The sequence below is a fragment of the Cherax quadricarinatus genome, chromosome 38 (assembly GCF_038502225.1).
Source record: "Cherax quadricarinatus isolate ZL_2023a chromosome 38, ASM3850222v1, whole genome shotgun sequence".
NCBI lineage: Eukaryota > Metazoa > Arthropoda > Malacostraca > Decapoda > Parastacidae > Cherax > Cherax quadricarinatus.
This window is the reverse complement of record NC_091329.1, coordinates 21,265,961-21,279,918: the sequence shown is the minus strand read 5'-3', so window position 1 is coordinate 21,279,918 and position 13,958 is coordinate 21,265,961. Positions and strand designations below refer to the sequence as shown.

The 13,958-nt window shown below is 39.2% G+C and overlaps 1 long non-coding RNA gene across 2 annotated transcripts in view; it reads left to right on the top strand.

The window, feature by feature from the left end:
• Positions 1-11,565, top strand: part of LOC138853741 (uncharacterized) — a 28,801-nt gene extending 17,236 nt beyond the window's left edge. For both annotated transcript variants that reach the window (XR_011392900.1, XR_011392899.1), the window contains one exon: positions 10,851-11,565. This is a non-coding gene — a long non-coding RNA (uncharacterized lncRNA). The remainder of the gene's footprint in view (positions 1-10,850) is intronic.
• The last annotated feature ends 2,393 nt before the right edge of the window (positions 11,566-13,958 follow it).

The following is a 13,958-nucleotide window of genomic DNA, read 5'->3' as shown; positions in this document are numbered from 1 at the left end:
TTCTTCTTTATTTCTTCTATTGTCCATGGGGAAGTGGAAAAGAATCTTTCCTCCATAAGCCATGCGTGTCGTATGAGGCGACTAAAATGCCGGGAGCAATGGGCTAGTAACCCCTTCTCCTGTAGACATTTACTAAAAAAGAGAAGAAAAACTTTATAAAACTGGGATGCTTAAATGTGCGTGGATGTAGTGCGGATGACAAGAAACAGATGATTGCTGATATTATGAATGAAAAGAAGTTGGATGTCCTGGCCCTAAGCGAAACAAAGCTGAAGGGGGTAGGAGAGTTTCAGTGGGGGGAAATAAATGGGATTAAATCTGGAGTATCTGAGAGAGTTAGAGCAAAGGAAGGGGTAGCAGTAATGTTAAATGATCAGTTATGGAAGGAGAAAAGAGAAGATGAATGTGTAAATTCAAGAATTATGTGGATTAAAGTAAAGGTTGGATGCGAGAAGTGGGTCATAATAAGCGTGTATGCACCTGGAGAAGAGAGGAATGCAGAGGAGAGAGAGAGATTTTGGGAGATGTTAAGTGAATGTATAGGAGCCTTTGAACCAAGTGAGAGAGTAATTGTGGTAGGGGACCTGAATGCTAAAGTAGGAGAAACTTTTAGAGAGGGTGTGGTAGGTAAGTTTGGGGTGCCAGGTGTAAATGATAATGGGAGCCCTTTGATTGAACTTTGTATAGAAAGGGGTTTAGTTATAGGTAATACATATTTTAAGAAAAAGAGGATAAATAAGTATACAAGATATGATGTAGGGCGAAATGACAGTAGTTTGTTGGATTATGTATTGGTAGATAAAAGACTGTTGAGTAGACTTCAGGATGTACATGTTTATAGAGGGGCCACAGATATATCAGATCACTTTCTAGTTGTAGCTACACTGAGAGTAAAAGGTAGATGGGATACAAGGAGAATAGAAGCATCAGGGAAGAGAGAGGTGAAGGTTTATAAACTAAAAGAGGAGGCAGTTAGGGTAAGATATAAACAGCTATTTGAGGATAGATGGGCTAATGAGAGCATAGGCAATGGGGTCGAAGAGGTATGGGGTAGGTTTAAAAATGTAGTGTTAGTGTGTTCAGCAGAAGTTTGTGGTTACAGGAAAGTGGGTGCAGGAGGGAAGAGGAGCGATTGGTGGAATGATGATGTAAAGAGAGTAGTAAGGGAGAAAAAGTTAGCATATGAGAAGTTTTTACAAAGTGGAAGTGATGCAAGGAGGGAAGAGTATATGGAGAAAAAGAGAGAGGTTAAGAGAGTGGTGAAGCAATGTAAAAAGAGAGCAAATGAGAGAGTGGGTGAGATGTTATCAACAAATTTTGTTGAAAATAAGAAAAAGTTTTGGAGTGAGATTAACAAGTTAAGAAAGCCTAGAGAACAAATGGATTTGTCAGTTAAAAATAGGAGAGGAGAGTTATTAAATGGAGAGTTAGAGGTATTGGGAAGATGGAGGGAATATTTTGAGGAATTGTTAAATGTTGATGAAGATAGGGAAGCTGTGATTTCGTGTATAGGACAAGGAGGAATAACATCTTGTAGGAGTGAGGAAGAGCCAGTTGTGAGTGTGGGGGAAGTTCGTGAGGCAGTAGGTAAAATGAAAGGGGGTAAGGCAGCTGGGATTGATGGGATAAAGATAGAAATGTTAAAAGCAGGTGGGGATATAGTTTTGGAGTGGTTGGTGCAATTATTTAATAAATGTATGGAAGAGGGTAAGGTACCTAGGGATTGGCAGAGAGCATGCATAGTTCCTTTGTATAAAGGCAAAGGGGATAAAAGAGAGTGCAAAAATTATAGGGGGATAAGTCTGTTGAGTATACCTGGTAGAGTATACCTGGTAAAGTGTATGGTAGAGTTATAATTGAAAGAATTAAGAGTAAGACGGAGAATAGGATAGCAGATGAACAAGGAGGCTTTAGGAAAGGTAGGGGGTGTGTGGACCAGGTGTTTACAGTGAAACATATAAGTGAACAGTATTTAGATAAGGCTAAAGAGGTCTTTGTGGCATTTATGGATTTGGAAAAGGCATATGACAGGGTGGATAGGGGGGCAATGTGGCAGATGTTGCAAGTGTATGGTGTAGGAGGTAGGTTACTGAAAGCAGTGAAGAGTTTTTACGAGGATAGTGAGGCTCAAGTTAGAGTATGTAGGAAAGAGGGAAATTTTTTCCCAGTAAAAGTAGGCCTTAGACAAGGATGTGTGATGTCACCGTGGTTGTTTAATATATTTATAGATGGGGTTGTAAGAGAAGTAAATGCGAGGGTCTTGGCAAGAGGCGTGGAGTTAAAAGATAAAGAATCACACACAAAGTGAGAGTTGTCACAGCTGCTCTTTGCTGATGACACTGTGCTCTTGGGAGATTCTGAAGAGAAGTTGCAGAGATTGGTGGATGAATTTGGTAGGGTGTGCAAAAGAAGAAAATTAAAGGTGAATACAGGAAAGAGTAAGGTTATGAGGATAACAAAAAGATTAGGTGATGAAAGATTGGATATCAGATTGGAGGGAGAGAGTATGGAGGAGGTGAACGTATTCAGATATTTGGGAGTGGACGTGTCAGCGGATGGGTCTATGAAAGATGAGGTGAATCATAGAATTGATGAGGGAAAAAGAGTGAGTGGTGCACTTAGGAGTCTGTGGAGACAAAGAACTTTGTCCTTGGAGGCAAAGAGGGATGTATGAGAGTATAGTTTTACCAACGCTCTTATATGGGTGTGAAGCGTGGGTGATGAATGTTGCAGCGAGGAGAAGGCTGGAGGCAGTGGAGATGTCATGTCTGAGGGCAATGTGTGGTGTGAATATAATGCAGAGAATTCGTAGTTTGGAAGTTAGGAGGAGGTGCGGGATTACCAAAACTGTTGTCCAGAGGGCTGAGGAAGGGTTGTTGAGGTGGTTCGGACATGTAGAGAGAATGGAGCGAAACAGAATGACTTCAAGAGTGTATCAGTCTGTAGTGGAAGGAAGGCGGGGTAGGGGTCGGCCTAGGAAAGGTTGGAGGGAGGGGGTAAAGGAGGTTTTGTGTGCGAGGGGCTTGGACTTCCAGCAGGCATGCATGAGCGTGTTTGATAGGAGTGAATGGAGACAAATGGTTTTTAATACTTGACGTGCTGTTGGAGTGTGAGCAAAGTAACATTTATGAAGGGATTCAGGGAAACCGGCAGGCCGGACTTGAGTCCTGGAGATGGGAAGTACAGTGCCTGCACTCTGAAGGAGGGGTGTTAATGTTGCAGTTTAAAAACTGTAGTGTAAAGCCCCCTTCTGGCAAGACAGTGATGGAGTGAATGATGGTGAAAGTTTTTCTTTTTCGGGCCACCCTGCCTTGGTGGGAATTGGCCAGTGTGATAATAATAATAAAAAAAAATAATATAATAATACATACTATAATAATTGTAATAATAATACTACTATAATAACAAGTGAGTTTCAGAACGCCGCCACTTGATGGCACAGTGAATACCACAACAACGCAGGAGCAAGAATGGCCACCACCGCTTGTTACATAACGACATCTTTTATTCGTTCTAGAGTATATATCAAGTTTCTATGTTTATATTGTTTATTATGTCTTATTAGATAAATCGTGATAGGTAAATAAGCCACAGATTTGATATTAGCATTATACTGAAGTGTATTTTGTCCTGCCTCCTATGAGCAGGAATTTCACTGGAATATATTAATGGCATTTCAGTTAATTTAACCCTTTGAGGGTCGACAGGCCCTCTCCGAAACTCGTTCTCAGGGTCGGCCAAATTTAAAAAAAAAAAAAATTATTTTTCTTATGAAAAAATAGTTTTTTTTTCTAAACATTATAGGCTAAACAAAAAAATCTTAACGTCAATACTTACCGAGATATGGAGGCGTGAAATTTGCCAAAATTGAACAACATATGGTAACATCGCCGACTGCCGTCACCCGGTATTTTTCTATTTACTTTTTTATGTACTATTTTCAATTATTTTTCAATTTTTCTTTTTCTTAGTAACTTTTATGGCCTCTGAGGCCAACATGATCAGTATTTTGTAAGTTATTTCTTTTTCAATACTACACAATAAGGGCATAAACACTGTTGTCATTATTTTGTTTACAGAAAATATTTACACAAACGATATGAAATGTTGTTTATTACTATTTTTCTATATTTTATATACACATATACAGTCACAGGGAATGTTTCTAGAAGTTCTGAAGCCTGTGGAACTCTTTGAAACATGGTGTCATGCACAGTGGAGTTTTGCACTCCTCACACATAAAACGAGTGTCTCTGCGTTGTTGTGGGCGTTTTTTTGTATGTGCACAGACGTAACACCTCTTCTGAGCCTTTTTCTTCAAAGCAGTAGCAGGCAGTTTTACCAGAAGTGATCACCATGCTTCAGACGAGCAGGTAGTTGTTGAAAATTTGGTGGGCGGTCAATTGCAGGTGCTGTTCCTTGGTACTTGAATACTATTTGTCTGATGACAGACAAACAGAATTCGCCGTACTGTGGTTTGTTTCTGGTGCTCATCTTATACATATTATAAGCATTGAGCATGGAAATGTCCAGAAGATGGAAAAACAGTTTGATGTACCACTTATAACTCTTGCGAACACAATCAGCAAACCCAATCTGCATGTCACATTTGTCCACTGAACGCATGTTGAAGGTGTAATCAATCACAGCTGCAGGTTTTAGAATGGGTTCATTTCTCTCTCTATGCTGCCTGCCACTGTCTGCCATTTCATTAGGGTGAATTGATGACAACAGTGTGACATCTCGTTTGTCATGCCACCGAAATGCCATGATGTCATTGGCAGCAAACGCCTGCACCTCACCTCTACTAGTGCCAGCGTCAAACCTGGGCATATGTTTCCGATTTGCATGCACTGTGCCACACACATCTGTCATGTTCACTCGCAAAAAATCACTGAGTGAGGGGCTTGTGTACCAGTTATCTGTATATAATATATGCCCCTTACCAAGGTATGGTTCTATCATTGTTCGAACCACATCACCTGAGATGCCCAATAACTTCCTGGTATTTTGCAATGTATAACTTCCAGTGTACACAATAATATCCAATACCAGACCACTGTAACAATCACAAAGCACAAACAACTTTATACCAAAGCGTTTCCTCTTGCTTGGTATGTACTGCTTGAAAGAGAGTCTTCCTTTGAACAGAATCAAAGACTCGTCAATTACAAGCTTCCTGAAGGGATAAAAATGCGTACTGAATTTCTGTTTCAGATACACAAACACATTCCTAATCTTATACAACCTGTTAGTTCTGTCAGGCCTGGTTTTATCTGAGAAGTGAAGCATACGTAACATTAGCACAAATCGATTCACTGGCATTATATCACTGAAACCTGGTGTTGCAATCAGGGGGTCTGTTGACCAGTATGATTTCACTTTGTGCTTATACACATGTGGCATAAGCATTATTGTGGCAAAGAAAAGATACATCTCAGCCACAGTTGCCTCCTTCCACTGGTGTAGACGTGATTTTGGTGAAAGTAATGTGTTTGCCATGGTGTACTCGTAGTATGTGTTGCTTTCCATGACAATACTTTTCATCAGTGGTTCGTCAAAGAATAACTCGAAACATTCCAGTTCAGTGGCATTGTTCCCAAGTGCACAAGATGGCCGTATTCCACTTTGGCTGTCATCAAACTGGTGGGGATTTGGAACAAAATTGACAGCTTCCTGCCAATCCCAGGTGCGGTCTGCTGGTGGGTACTGGACAATGACAGGTGGTTGTGGTTGTGGAGGTTGTGGTTGTGGAGGCTGGTGTGGTGGGTGAGTGGGGGATGGTGGCCTTTGTTCTAGATCAGCTGAGGCAGCGGCGTGGGTGGCAGCGTGGGTGGCAGCATGGCCCACTGCTGGTGCCTCACCGCCGGCACCACTACCACCACGCACATTTTCCATCCCAATTGCAACAGTATCTTCGTCATTTTCACTGTCTGTTCCTGTTGTACAGCCACGGGATGTACTCCGAGATACACTCCTTCCCCTTGGTATAACATATGGCACACTACCAGAGCGCATATATCGTCGTATATACTGACGCTTCACTGGGGAATATTGCACTTCACTATCACTACTGGAACTAGTTTGAAGAGCTTGTAGTTCATATTCACTATCACTATCATCACCCATGCTCTCATCTGAGTCTGGGATTTGGGAAAATAGAAGTTTCCTCTTGGGTTCTGGAACAACTGAACATGGACAAGAGGGCCCAGCACCAGAGGTGGAAGGCTGAGGGTCGTCTGGGTTTTCCTCACTATTACCGATATTATGGTCATTAGTTTCGGTCAAAACCTCACTAAAACCACGAAACTCATCTTCACTGGCACTTCCATCACTATTAGAACTGTCACTGGGGAACAAAAGTGTCCCAATTCGCCGAGGAGTGAGGACCTTCTTACCGCGAGGCATGGTGGACATTGTTTACTAAGAGGGCATTCCCACAATGCACCACTGGGTCCCAGATTTTTTTTCTAACGCGCACACCGACCACGTAGACCCATTCTCTCACACCTAGGCCTACCAGCCTTTTCGCGCGAGATTTGAGGCCGCTAGAATTTATGCGTACTAGTACGTCAAAAACCCCTACGCGTAAGACATACTAGTACGACCAAAACCCTCAAAGGGTTAAATGAGGAAAACTGATTCAGCATATGAGCAGATCAGGTTACGAGCTAGGTCATGGAATGGATTAAACTTGTAATCAGAGGTTCCACTGTATTCTTCTTTCAATGCGCTGGCCATATCCCACCAAGGCAGGGTGGCCAAAAAGAAAAAGCAAAAGTTTCTCCTTTTACATTTAGTAATATATACAGGAGAAGGGGTTACTGGCCCCTTGCTCCTGGCATTTTAATAATAATAATCATAATAATAATAATAAGGATGTGTAATGTCACCATGGTTGTTTAATATATTTATAGATGGGGTTGTAAAATAAGTAAATGCGAGGGTGTTGGGGAGAGGGGTGGGATTATAGTATGGGGAATCAAGTACAAAATGGGAGTTGACACAGTTACTTTTTTGCTGATGAGATTGTGCTTATGGGAGATTCTAAAGAAAAGTTGCAAAGGTTAGTGGACAAGTTTGGGAGGGTGTGTAAAGGTAGAAAGTTGAAAGTGAACTTAGATAAGAGTAAGGTGATGAGGGTATCAAACAATTTAGATAAAGAAAAATTGGATATCACATTGGAGAGAGGAAGTATGGAAGAAGTGAATGTTTTCAGGAACTTTCTGGGAGTTGACTTGTTAGCAGATGGGTTTATGAAGGATGAGGTTAACCATAGAATTGATGAAGGAAAAAGGGTGAGTGGTGCATTGAGGTATCTCTGGAGACAAAAAACATTATCCATGGAGGCAAAGAAGGGAATGTATGAAAGTATAGTGGTACCAACACTCTTATATGGGTGTGAAGCTTGGGTTGTAAATGCTGCAGCGAGGAGGCGGCTGGAGGCATTGGAGATGTCCTGTCTAAGGGCAATGTGTGGTGTGAATATTATGCAGAGAATTTGGAATGTGGAAATTAGTAAGTGTGGAGTTACTAAAAGTATTAGTCAGAGGGCTGAAGAGGGGTTGTTGAGGTGGTTTGGTCATTTAGAGAGAATGGATCAAAGAACAATGACTTGGAGAGGATATAAATCTGTAGGGGTAGGAAGACAGGGTAGGGGTCATCCTCGAAAAGGTTGGAAGGATGGGGTAAAGCAGGTTTTGTGGGCGAAGGGATTGACTTCTAGAAAGTGTGCATGAGCATGTTAGATAGGAGTGAATGGAGATGAATGGTTTTTGGGACCTGACAAGCTATTGGAGTGTGAGCAGGGTAATATTTAGTGAAGGGATTCAGGGAAACCGGTTAGCCGGACTTGAGTCCTGGAAATGGGAAGTACAGTGCCTGCACTTTTAACCCATTCAGGGTCCAAGGCCGAAATCTGAAGTGGTGCCCCAGTGTCCAAGAATTTAAAAAAAAAAAAAATTATTTTTTCTTATGAAATGGTAGAGAATCTCTTTGTGAAGGTAAGAAAACAAAAAGTACGAAATTTGATATGTCAGCGATATTTACGAATCGGCGATTTTGCCGACTTTGACTCCCATTTTAAGCCAATTACATTATTCCAGTCGACCAAATTCTTAGCTATTTCACTAGTATTACTTCTGTTCTATCGATTGAGCACAAGAAATCACCAAGTCAACTGTTTCAACTACAAAATGAAGTGATTGGAAATTGGTAATTTGGCCAATTTAACACAAAGTTCAAAATATTTCAATTTCAAAATAGGGTCCAGAATAAACAATGTAGGTATTCCTGGCACTAAACTAACATTTCCTCTGTTAATTAGTTACATTTTGAGGCTTTACAAATAAATTCCATTTTGATTTTTTATTCACATAATGAATTTTTATTCACACCAAAAAATGGAAGATTTACTGTTATGCAATATTGTAATAATTGTATAAATATCATCACCACATTTGTGAATGTATATTAGACCCACCAGCTGGCGTGTATTAGACGTGTAAGGTCATTTGTTTACTCTTGAACATCGGCAAAAATTTAACATTTCTGCTACTTTGAGCTCAGTTTCAAGCCATTTCCAGTGCTAAAACCAATCAAAACCATCTCTATTTCTGTAATATGTCTTCAATTCTATCAAATGAGACCAAAAAATCGCAAATACAACTATAAAAAACATACGAAAAAACACTGCAAAGTCGCTGTTTTAATTGAATTCACGGTCTGGGTTTTTTCTCTCATTATACACAGTGTGTTGCAGGATTTGTTTTATGTGGTGCACACATACCACATAGATGTATTCTCTCATATCTAGGCCCAAATTTACCACTCACAGTTTATCAGAGTGAGCTGAGCTCATGGCGTAGATCTACGGTTTGGACCCTGAACGTAAAGCCATAGATCTACGGGACGGACCCTGAAAGGGTTAAGGAGGGGTTTGGGATATTGGCAGTTTGGAGGGACTTCTAAACTGTCGTATCTGAATGCCTCTGCAAAGACAGTGATTATTTATGAGTGAGGTGAAAGTGTTGAATGATGAAAGCATTTTCATTTTGGGGATTTTCTTTCTTTTTGGGTCACCCTGCTTTGGTGGGAGATGGCCTACTTGTTGAAAAAAAATTTGATCTTTATTTACTACAAGTACATGTACATACATAGTATACAGGCCTAGTTGACATCAATGAAATACTACTACTGTGTAGAAAGCCCCTTGTTATGCTGAGCATTTCGGGCAAATTAGGTCAGTTTTGTCCCAGGATGTGACCCACACCAGTCGACTAACACCCAGGTACCCACTTTACACTGATGGGTGAACAGGGACAGCAGGTGTCTTATGGAAACATGTACCTAATGTTTTCCAGCTGTACCGTAGGAAATTTGAACTCCGGACCTAAGTGTGTGAGCTGAGTGCGCTAGCAATCGAGCTATGGGACGCCTCTTACGACATGCATGGTTTACGGAGGAAGAATTCTCTTCCACTTCCCCATGGAGAAATTCATAAATATATGGTCATATTAAAAAGTGATACAGTTGTCATAAGCAACCATTGAGAGAGTGAGTGAGTGAATGTTTTCCATAGTTAGTATCATGTGTGTTTAGCTTTTTCTTGTGAATATTTAGTTGTAATAATGATAATTATAATAATAATAATAATTATAATAATAACTTATACATAAGATCATAATGGTTGTGCAAAAATGATCTCTGTTTTAGGTAGTCTTGTTTTGGAATTCAGAAACCACTCTTGTTTTCTAATGGTTATATTGCAGTGCTGTATGACTCTAGTGGGTTTAACACTTCTTTTTGATTATAATAATAATAATAATTTAATGGTTATAATCATTAGCATGATTTTTCAAGAGGTGGACCAGTAAGCCAGCAGGAGTCTTTGGTCAGATGACCAAAAGCTCCAACTAGGACATATGTCAGGAAACACTTTTCCTGTTTCCTAACAAGCATTATACATATCTATCTGGTATTCAAATATGAGGACTATTATCAGTATTCCAGAGGAAGTATTGTGGTTCTTACTCAGTGCATTAGAGGAACTGCTCTCTGCTTAAACATTGAATTCTCAAAGAACTAAAGACCTTTCTTTTGATTTCAACTGTGTTGCAGTTTTCTGAAAAATTCTTTAATAATAGATTTGTCAATATTTTATTTGTATTGCAGTGTATTTGGGACTGTAATTTGTGCAGAGTTACAGTATTTCTTATTTTTTTTGTAAGCTTAGCAGTTGTAAGGACAAAGTAACATGTTTATAGATTCTCTTCTTTCAACAAACTGGCCATATCCCACTGAGGCAGGGTGGCCCAAAAAGAAAAACAAAGGTACAGTATGTTTATTGATGATAATTTCTTATTGAAAGATGTACAGTAACAGAAGCTACACATCCAGAAAATGGATTGAGCAAGATCATTATAATGGAGTCAATAGTTGTTTTAAAATTGTTCAATAAGCATTTTTCTAAGAACATACAACAGGAAGAAGGGGTTTACTGAGATGGTTTGGTCATGCAGAATAAAAGCACTAAGACAAAGTAATAAAGAAGATACAACAGAAAGAGGAGGTTTACTGAGATATTTTTGCCATGCAGAATGAAAGGACTAAGACAAGATAATAAAGAACATACAACAGGATGAACGGGTGTACCGAGATGGTTTGGTCATGCAGAATAAAAGGAATAAGATAAAGTAATAAAGTGTAGTATACAACTTGGGGGCAGTTAGAATATGGTGCAGGGGATGTTAATGAAGTGGTTGGAAGGTATGCATTTTTGAAATCCTTCAATGATACGTAGAAAAAATTCATATCTTGTATTATTAAAATGTATTTACGTTTTGTTTCAGGGTCGTGTTGAATTCCCCATCTAATACCACCTCGCCAACCCAGATTCACTTGAAAAAACTTTTCAATATACTGAATCAGTATTCTGTTTAAGAAGTTGTGGACACATCTCAGCACCGTCAATGTTTTGGGCTTTCATAAGGCAAGCTTCACTTTGATGCCTATTCTGGCCAGCACATAAAAAAAAGACTTAAGATAGCCAGAGTAGATAAAACTGGAAAGGAAATTATAATATATAAGTTATATAGTGCATATGCTTAGTATAAATTCATGCAGAATCGAATGTAAAGGAGCAGCAGAATAATTTTAGCAGCTAATGTAATTGTGCTAAATTTTTAATATTTATATTTTATTTAAACCCTTCAAAATTTCATTTAACAGTGCACTTTTTATCTGAAAATTGAATATAGTATTATTCTGTATATGTATAGAAGGAGGTCTGTTATTCAAAGGAAAGTGCTTAATATCACAATCACTTGAAAAACTAGTAAAGTCTTGAATTATTCAAGTGGCCTTATTAGTTTCAATAAATAAACAGTATGTTGTATATTAAGATGTTTCGCATTGTTGCTGACATCCAAAAGTTAATCATATTTCATGGTAATGGAAATAAATACGTGTAACTATTTACCATTCATTAAGTTCACTATTTGTTGAGTTTAGCTGTTTAATTATAAAGATAATTAATGTATATAAGATTAATAAAGTAATAAGTAATTTGTTTTTCAATTACACAATGAAATTTTTCAACCAGTACTTCCATAAATGTTCATACTAATTATTTTTTTTTATTATTATTATCACACTGGCTGATTCCCACCAAGGCAGGGTGGCCCGAAAAAGAAAAACTTTCACCATCATTCACTCCATCACTCTCTTGCCAGAAGGGTGCTTTACACTACAGTTTTTAAACTGCAGCATTAACATTTATTTTTTTTATTAACACATCGGCCGATTCCCACCAAGGCAGGGTGGCCCGAAAAAGAAAAACTTTCATCATCATTCACTCCATCACTGTCTTGCCAGAGGGGTGGTTTACGCTACAGTTATAAAACTGCAACATTAATACCCCTCCTTCAGAGTGTAGACACTGTACTTCCCATCTCCAGGACTCAAGTCCGGCCTGCCGGTTTCCCTGAATCCCTTCATAAATGTTACTTTGCTCACACTCCAACAGCACGTCTAGTATTAAAAACCATTCGTCTCCATTCACTCGTATCAAATACGCTCACGCACGCTTGCTGGAAGTCCAAGCCCCTCGCACACAAAACCTCCATTACCCCCTCCCTCCAACCCTTTGTAGGCCGACCCCTACCCTGCCTTCCCTCCACTACAGATTTATACACTCTTGAAGTCATTATCCACTCTCTCTACATTTCCGAACCACCTCAACAACCCCTCCTCAGCCCTCTGGACAATAGTTTTGGTAATCCCACACCTTCTCCTAATTTCCAAACTACGAATTCTCTGCATTATATTCACACCACACATTGCCCTCAGACATGACATCTCCACTGTCTCCAGCCTACTCTTCGTTGCAACATTCGTCACCCATGCTTCACACCCATACAAGAGTGTTGGTACAACTATACTCCCATACATTTCCCTCTTTGCTTCCACAGACAACGTTCTTTGTCTCCACAGACTCCTATGTGCAGCCGGATTAAGAAGTCTCCGGGCCCTAGGCTATTCAGATTGGCAGGGCCCCTTTGAGTTACGGGTAAGCGAAGCGACCCCTTCCAGCTTGGGGGGGGGGGTCGGTGTGAGCCTTTTTAAGGTCTAATTAAATACATTCTGGCTATTTAGATTAAATTTAATAGGGAAAGTACATCAAGACAACCAAAACCATTTACCAACAGCCATTATAACTATCTTGTTAAATCATGCATTTTAAAGAGAATAAACTCAAGACAGCATAGTATTACTAGATTAGGCTATTAAAGTAGTGACATCATGTACCTATTATATTCAGCATAACCACTACAGCACTATTATTCCCTTTATAAATCACTGACCATTATTGTTATCATTTCATCATGCATAAGACTATCAAATCATATAAACTACAGAAAATTGGAGAGGAATCTCCCATACTCACCCATTAGCAGGAAAACACAGCTGTTCTGATGTAAACAAAGGCGTGTTGAGTGTTGCCATCTATGGTTAGGTTTATTTATTTTTATTTTATTTTATTTCATTATTTATTTTTGTTTTGATTAATTTTTAAAAATCAGTTTTACTCTCCAAACACTTGAACTTTTTAGGTAGGGACCCCTTTGCACTTGCACCATGTGCGCAGTCTTGGATGAGCCCCTGAACCCCTTGGACCGCGGGGCCCCCAAATGCGCGGGGCCCTAGGCAAATGCCTAGTTTGCCTATGCGGTAATACGGCCCTGCCTATGTGCACCACTCACCCTTTTCCCCTCATCAATTCTATGATTCACCTCCTCTTTCATAGACCCATCTGCTGACACGTCCACTCCTAAATATCTGAATACATTCACCTTCTCCATACTCTCTCCCTCCAATTTAATATCCAATCTTTCACCACCTAATCTTTTTGTTATCCTCATAACGTTACTCTTTCCTATATTCACTTTTAATTTTCTTCTCATACATACCCTACCAAATTCATCCACCAACCTCTGCCGCTTCTCTTCAGAATCTTCCAAAAGCAGCGTCATCAGCAAAGAGCAACTGTGACAACTCCCACTTTGTGTTTGATTCTTTATCTTTTAACTCCACACCTCTTGCCAAGACCCTCACATTGATTACATTTATTGAGAATATTAATTAACCCGTAAACGGTCCAAGCAGATATACGTTCACATGTGTAGTGCTACAAAAGTAGATCTACGTTTTTTTTACATATTTTCAATTATAACAAAAAAAAGTAAATTAAAAGTTTTTTTTACACATTTTCAAATGTAAAAAAAACAAAAAGAAGGTCTACTTTTTTTACATACTTTCAAATGTTGAAAAAACGTATATATACGTTTGGACCGTTTACGGGTTAAAAGAGAAGTATTATAAGCAAGTTGAAAACCTAACTTTAGTATTCTGGACAGTGGACTTAAATTCTTTAACTGTTATGTAGTAATAAAAATAAT